The sequence below is a fragment of the Pseudophryne corroboree genome, chromosome 2 (assembly GCF_028390025.1).
Source record: "Pseudophryne corroboree isolate aPseCor3 chromosome 2, aPseCor3.hap2, whole genome shotgun sequence".
In the NCBI taxonomy this organism is placed as follows: domain Eukaryota; kingdom Metazoa; phylum Chordata; class Amphibia; order Anura; family Myobatrachidae; genus Pseudophryne; species Pseudophryne corroboree.
The window spans coordinates 491,715,032-491,723,541 of NC_086445.1; positions in this window are offsets into that span (position 1 = coordinate 491,715,032).

The window sequence follows — 8,510 nt, forward strand, 5'->3', positions numbered from 1 at the left end:
GGCGGCTCCCACTTTGTCAGGGCTACAGGGAGCGTGACGGTAACGTTATGAGATCACATTACGCTTCCTCTCCTGGTGGCCGCAGCTGGCGCGGAGAGAGGAGCCTGGGGACTGGGCTGGGTGCCTTTTCCCGCAGTGTCCAGCTGTTTTCCTGCACACAGCTCGAATTACGCATCGGCACCGAGCTGCTTTTGTTCTTCACAGGCTGGGCTGCTAGGGTCTGGGACTCAGGGTCGACAACAAAAAGGTCGACACACCTTATGTCGCCGCCAATTGGTCGACACACCTTAGGTCGACATGGACAAAAGGTCGACATGGAGAAAAGTTGGACAGGAACAAGGTCGACATGGAAAAAGGTCGACATGAGTTTTTTATGTTTTTTTGGTGTCGTTTTCTTTGTAGAGTGACCGGGAACCCCAATTAGTGCACCGCTTCGCTCGCCATGCTTCGGGCATCGTGCCTTCGCTCCGCTACCGCTTCGCTCGGCACATATTACCGTTCCAATTGTAGTCCACGTGCATCGTTAAGTATGAAAAGGTTCCAAAACAGAAAAAAATCGTGAAAAACTCATGTCGACCTTTTGTCCATGTCGACCTTTTGTCCATGTCAACCTAATCTGTGTCGACCAATTGGCTGCGACCTAAGGTGTGTCGACCTTTTTGTTGTCGACCTGGAGTCCGGATACCGGGCTGCTAGGCATGTCTCTGGCTTCACTGTGTGGGGTGATTCATTTCTAATATAATGTGGACACTACTATATATTTCTATTATTATGAGGGCATCATAGGCGTGCGCAGCACATTTTATTAGAGGGTGCACCGTCGGAGGGGTGTGTCTAGCACCGCCTTTTGGGCGTGTCTAGAACCATCTATTGATGGCTAACGCAATATAAAATATCCACCCTTGTACCAATCCTAATAAAGCAGATACATTGTCAGATGTTGTGGTGTGCACCAAACAAACACCCCTGATGGCACTCACTGCAATTACACTGCTCCTCCTCAGCCTGGTCTGGCTCCCCCTCTCTTTCCCCTGCAAGCTGCAGCAGCTTACTTACAAGTCAGTCACTCACTGACACTGACAGTCGCAGACTAGTACTGCTGCTTCTGGAAAAACGAGTGACGTGTCAATGTTGCTGCCGACCGTCTGCCAGTATTGAATTTGTCTTCCTAAGAGGAACACTGGCTGCATGCTGATCCTCATCAGTGGCTGGCGTTGGCATAGCATAGAAGGAGAGAGGTGGGTGTGTGGTGGATGTGACGGGTGGGTGTGCGAGCAGCATGGCATAATCACGTCACATCATACTGTTTTTGTACATGGAGGTGGAGCTGGGAGTTTGAAAGCCGGTGGCAATGGCACCCTTGATTAACCCAGGCGTCCGGTCAGTAATACAGTCCTGACAGGGTGCAGCGCAGAGGGGACAGTAATCAGCTTGCTCAGCGATCGCTACATCAGGCATGTGAGATCAGGGTGCCAGACATTAGGGGGTGCCTGTGCGCACCAGGCACCCCCCCTGCGCACACCTATGGAGGGCATTACTATATATTTCTATTATTATGGGGCATTACTATATATTTCTATTGTAATGTGGGACACTACTATATGGGGTGTATTCAATTGCAGTCGAAAGCTGCATCTGTTGGAAAGACGGCAGTTTTTTACTTTTTTAGGTCGGAAGGAGTTCAGACCTATTCAATAGACTCCTGAATTTTCAGAGAAGTCGGGAATTCCGACCTGTCGGAAAGCACGTGGATTGGCGGTATAGCCACCGATCCATGTGTTTCGGTCGGAAACGGGGCCAAATCCAACAGGTTTTGGCACCCTTTCCAACAATCTCAATCCGACTTTAAAAAAAGTCGAATTGAGGAGGTGAGGGAGCTGAGAGGAGGAGACGGGGGAGAGCCACAGGGAGACAGGGGAGAGCAGCGGGGAGATCAGGAACCCAGGGGCTACAGCAGCGTAGCAGGAGGATGGGGCACCGCCGCCAGACCTCACGGGACCTCGCCAGGTGGGTTCAGGGAGGCTGCTCCTGTAAGTGCAGCAGTCTCTTCTGCCTCTGGAGAGGAATTAGGGAATGCATGGATTCGCCTCCTCTGGATCAGCCCCTGTGTCCATGGTGCATAAACAGTAGCTTTTTCATGGTTGATTAGAAAAGGGATGTGGTCACGACTCACAACTCCATGAGTAGGCCACATTCTCTGCTGTACCGGGGCCCATGCATTCTCTCTACTGCCTTGCACATATATTTAGAAAATCATTTATTATACAGTATATAAATAATACACCTTGCACCATGTCCGACACAGTAAATGCCCCTTGCACCATTGCCAGACTCACATAATAATGCCTACCCCACTACCGGTTTGTTGTCAGGGGTTTCACGCCGAAGTAGTTCTGTGCAGCTATCAGTGACATATACTGAGAATTACATGCATTGTCCAGTTGTCAGGGGCATATACTACTATTAATTAAATCCACTATATATGATTAAAGAAATGATGCTGTACATCTGTGACATACTGATAATTACATCCAGAATACCGTATCACTGAAGTGGTGCAGCACAGTGAAATTTGCTGAGAATTACATCCAGAATACAGGAACACAGAAGTGATGTGTTATGTATAAGAGTAATTACTAGCAAAGTGCAGCTGGTTCTGCAACAATGTAACTCTAAGGGACAAGCTGCAGAGATTAACCCTTTCTGTGACTGCTGTGCAGGGATCACACAACATCTGTCATACTTGCCTACTCTCCCGGAAGTTGTGGCAGTCTCCCGATTTTTGGGGTAGCCCCCTGCACCCCTGGAAGAGCAGGCAGATTTCCTGCACCCTAGTGATTCGTGCAGGTTGAAGAAATACTCATCGGTATTCATGGGTGGGGGAGGGGCTAAAATTATGTAAATCGTGTAATTTTCGCCAATGTAGGGTCGGGGCTTGATGATGTCGCAACACAGCCCCACCCCCTGGAGTTCCCTGCAGCGTCTCCTTCCCGGAGAGGAGAAATTAGAAGTAGGTAACTATGCCTCTATTCATGAAGCTGAATTCCATTAGGGGAGATGATTTTGCCCTCGGAGCCAGTGCAGGTCGCACTTACAGTACCGTAGGATACGCAGATATGTTCTTGCAGTACGCCATATACATAGAAACAAAGAATGTTACAGAAGAAAAGAACCAGATGGCCCACCCAGTCTGCCCTGGCATTAGGGTTAGTTTAGGCATCTGGGTTAGGGTCAAGGTTGGCAATAGAAATGTTGGTGCCCAGTACACTGATATTCTGGGTCACCTGGAATCCCCCTTGCCCTTTTAAAGCAGGGGGTTGCTTTCAATATACATAGGATATATATATATATATAGAGAGAGAGAGAGAGAGAGAGAGAGAGAGAGAGAGAAAGAGAAAAGAATCCCTGGAACAACCAACTGTAAGATTCCCTCAACATCCACACAAATGTTTTAGGACTTCATCAGGAAGAGAAGCTGTCTTTTCTAAACTTATATGTATGTATGCATTTTGCACTTTATGATTGAAAATTTATCTAACAAGTTGCTTTTTCTGTATATGGTACATTGCTGATATCTGGATTTGGAGACCAAACACCAGCATTGTTGGTGAAAACCACTCCTAAAAGCTATTTTGTGCAAAAATTAAAATTAAAACCTTTTGCCTCCTACAAAGGGTATGTGTACATCTTTTATTCACATTAAGAAATTCACTGGGAATTGGTTTGTACTGCACTAGGACTCGCTGTGTCACAAAACGGAGATATTTAGCGCTCGCCAGCTGCGCTCTCTCTTACCTGTGAAGCACTCTGCGGTGCTGTCCATCATCTGCTTGTCCATCTGAAGTCCTGCGCTGTCCGCCGCTGCGCTGTGTCTCCATTACCGGCTATCCTAGCGTTCCTGAAAAGCTGCTCCTGCAAATCTGTTGCAGCATTTCCAGAATCACTGGTTAATCTCATCCCAGTGATAGTGCACCCTCAGTGTTCTGTTCTATTCTGTTCTATTGCTCTGGTAACTCATCACCCCAGTGTTCCAGTTTCCCATATAGCTGGTACCACATCACTAACTCAATTCACCTGATACAGTATCCAGTGAGGTGTTCCTGCTTTGCCAAACTGCCACGTCTGTGACTGAGTAGATCCTATATTAAGCCAATTCCTTCCTACGATCTCAAGCCAAAACCCAGCAGCTCAACCTAGTCCAGATTCACAAACAACCCTAGCCGTGACACGCAGTTTTCTGTCACACTCAAGACAGAGAGAAAAAGAAAATAAAGACAACAAAATGTGAGGCTTCACAACTGGTAATTAAGGTTCAGAGATGGGATTCCTCAAACAAATTTACCAAAGGTAAGGGAACAACATTCACATAAAGGTATCTGTCGACGTTGGGGTAGTCTACTCGTACACTCTGGCCACCAACTTGATGGTCTATTTTTTTATATATCAGGTGATACTCAAAAGACCCTTTATAGGTTTAATTGCCTCAGCAAATAGATATTCCAGTAAAGTAAATTAGGTAGTTACGCCATAATCCAGTATAAAAAAATTATTGTGTCTATACCCCATATATAAAAACACTAAAAAGAAAATTATATATAAAAAAATGTTCTTTGCTATAAGGTATCACACCTATACCAGCTTACAGGACATAAAGGTTATACATAAGTGCTTGCAAATCATCCTTCAAAGCCAAGTCCTGAATATGGAAGAAGCACACAGTCCACAATATGATGGCAATGGTCGTCCTGCTGCATAATAGGGGGTCATGTATGTATAAACAACAGCAGCACTGACGCATTATCAGATGAATGATCCTTTTTCCAAATCTAAAGACATATGGGTGCTAGAGGCCATATTTATACCTCTAAGGCCCTGGTCACATGACAAGTTACTATATTGCAAAATGAGGAATACCTACCTAATACATAAGTAAAATCCTTTTCTAAATACATTCCAAATGAACCGAACAAAAATAATACAATTATACATTATTAATACAAAGAAAAAAAAGAGCATTTTAAAAACAAAAAGAAGACTTCCAGGTGCATATTGATCACGTCATCGGGGACGGAGTTTACAGTTTGATTGTTAAACCAAACCTTTATTCCATTGTGCTGCTTTGCACTTGTCAGCAGGGCCGGATTAACAATGGGGCTAATGGAGCTGCAGCTCCAGGCCCACCCTCCAAAATAGGCCCACGGGATCTGCAAATGTCTATGCTGCTGTAGTGTAAACAGGCTTTTTTTCCTGCTACTGCAGCACCCCCTAGGGCCCGCCCCCTCCGGCAGCAACAACACCAGCCTCCTCTCCTCTCCTCCTCCCCCCCCAACGGCAGCGCCGGTCAGTGTCACATGCGGGGAACCTGATAGACAAAGTTTTTTTCATGTTCAAGGCCCGGGATCGTAGCTCCGCCCCCTCGCTGCATTAGGCCACGCCCCCTCGTGGCATTATGCCCGCGATTTGCTTGCCTGTGGGTGGTGGAATCCAGCTGCTGGCAGGTCCCCAATGGCAGGAACGGAGAAGGAGACATAACTGAAGGAGCTTCATCAGCAGACTTCCCAGCAATAGCCCAGAAGCTCTATTCAGCAGTAGTGCAAACGAATTGTAGCTCTGTACTTTCACCCTCCTCATTTACTGCAAGCACAGTGGGCAAGTCAGAACTCTAGTGACCAGGGCCGGATTGGTCATTAGTTCTACCAAGCAGAGGCCCAGTGGGCTGATTGGGGTGTGGTCCCGCCTATCAACTGTGGCCCGCCCTCCCACGCATCACTAAATTAATGTACTTTGCCTTGTGCGCTGCGGCCACCGGTCACTAACAGTAGAAGAGGTCCCGTCCCCACACCACCCGGCTGTCAGGAAGAGAAGGAGATCTGCGCGCCAAACTCAGTTGACGTTATTGCGCAGACCTCAGAGGAAGAGACAGTGCGGCCGCGGTGGATCCAGCAGGAGACAGACGCCGCTGGGTGGTGTAATGTGAATAATGGACGCCTCTGTGCGTTGTAATGTGACGCCGGTGTATGCTGTAATATGAATAATGTGACACCGCTGCACTCTGTAATGTGAATAATGTGACGCCGCTGTCCAGTGTAATGTGAGTAACAGACGCTGCTGGGTGTTGTAATGTGAATGATAGTTGCCGCTGTGCGGTGTAATGTGAGTAACGGAAGTCGCTGTGCGCTGTAATGTGAGTAACGGAAGTCGCTGTGCACTGTAATGTGAATAACGCAAGTCGCTGTGCGCTGTAATGTGAGTAACGGAAGTCACTGTGCGCTGTAATGTGAGTAACGGAAGTCGCTGTGCGCTGTAATGTGAGTAACGGAAGTCGCTGTGCGCTGTAATGTGAGTAACGGAAGTCGATGTGCGGTGTAATGTGAGTAACGGAAGTCGCTGTGCGGTGTAATGTGAGTAACGGAAGTCGCTGTGCGGTGTAATGTGAATAACGGAAGTCGCTGTGCGCTATAATGTGAATAACGGAAGTCACTGTGCGCTGTAATGTGAGTAACGGAAGTCGCTGTGCGGTGTAATGTGAATAACGGAAGTCGCTGTGCGGTGTAATGTGAGTAACGGAAGTCGCTGTGCTGAGTGATGTGAGTAGCGGAAGTCGCTGTGCGCTGTAATGTGAATAACGGAAGTCGCTGTGCGCTGTAATGTGAGTAACGGAAGTCGCTGTGCTGGGTGATGTGAGTAACGGAAGTCGCTGTGCGCTGTAATGTGAATAACGGAAGCCTCTGTGCGGTGTAATGTGAGTAACGAAAGTCGCTGTGTGCTTTAGTGTGACACCACTGTGCGCTATAATGTGAATAATGTGACGACGCTGTGCGGTGTAATGTGAGTAACGGACGCTGCCGTGTGCTGTAATGTGAGTAATGTGATGCTGCTGTGCGGAGTAATGTGAGTACTGGATGCTACTGGGCGGTGTAAGGTGACGCTGCTGTACGCTGTAATGTGAATAATGTGCCGCCGCTATGCGGTGTAATGTGAGTAACGGATGCTGCCGTGCGCTGTAATGTGAATAACGGATGTGTCAGTGCAGTTTAATGTGAATAATGGACGCCGCTGTGCATTGTAATGTGATGATCGGATGCCGCTGGGCGGTGTAATGTGAATAACGGATGTTGGTGGTCATTCCGAGTTGATCGCTCGCTGGCTAGTTTTAGCAGCTGTGCAAACACTATGCCGCCGCCCACTGGGGAGTGTATATTAGCTTAGCAGAAGTGTGTACGCATGTGCAGCCGAGCTCTGCAAAAACAGTTTGTGCAGTTTCTGAGTAGCTCTGAACCTACTCAGCGCTTGCGATCACTTCAGCCTATTTGTGTCCGGATTTGACGTCATACACCCGCCCAGCGAACGCCCAGCCACGCCTGCGTTTTTTCAGACACGCCTGCGTTTTTGCAAACACTCCCTGAAAATGGTCAGTTGACACCCAGTAACGCCCCCTTCCTGTCAATCTTCTTGCGGCCGTCAGTGCGAAGAAAAACTTTGCTAGAACCTGAGCACAGCCACAACGGGCTTTGTACCCGTACGTCGCGCGTGTGCATTGCAGCCCATACGCTGCGCAGAAATGCCGTTTTTTCACCTGATCGCTGCGCTGCGAAAATCGATCAATTCGGAATGACCCCCTATGTGCTTGCAATACTGACTATGTGCGATTTTGGCTAAGTGTCAATTTTAACTATCTCTTCTATAGAGATAGTCAAAATTGACTTGCCTGCACAGTCTATCTATTCTTGTGATGCCGACCACGCGGGACCGCGCATCGGCATCGCAAGGTGACTTTCACCTTGCGATCTGCACTAACTTTTCTTACGATTTTGACTTTATAGTCAAAATCATAAGAAAAAATCTCACCGGGTGTACACGCCATAACACTTCCTGCTTTGCCTTATTATCGAGGTGAAGCAGGAAGGGACATCAGCAAGATGTATTAACATCTTGTCTGTCGAAGCGCTCCCCCCTCAGGCGATGCCCTCCTGAGCTTACAGCGCGTCAGCTCAGTGCTGATGCACTGTCTCCCCCTGTCCGGCCGGCTCCACTGTGCATGTGCGGGATGTCATACTCACGCGAGATCCCGTACGCAGTCCGGAGCCGGCGCCCGCCACAGCCAGGGATAGCTCTGTCCCTGCTGTGGTGTATGGGCATCGCCACCTGCAGCTGTCGAAACTGACAGCTGCAGGTGTCAGAACGGTCAGCAATGCTGACTGTTCAAACATTGCCCCCTCATATCGGTGTGCTATCTGTAATGGTGCCCATACACTTGTGCGATGCCTCGCGACGTGACATCGCGGGGCATCGTACCGGCAGTTCAGGTGCAATGAAATCGCACCTGAACTGCCAAAGTGATTACCATGCGATCATGCGATAGATCGCATGGTAATCACGTGATGGGCATGTCACCCCCCCGGCGTGTGCCAATCACGCATCGCGATGCGATATATCTCATGTGTTTTTAAAAACACATGCGATCGCACTGTGATTCGATAAATATTAAGTGCAGCACATACTATCATGAG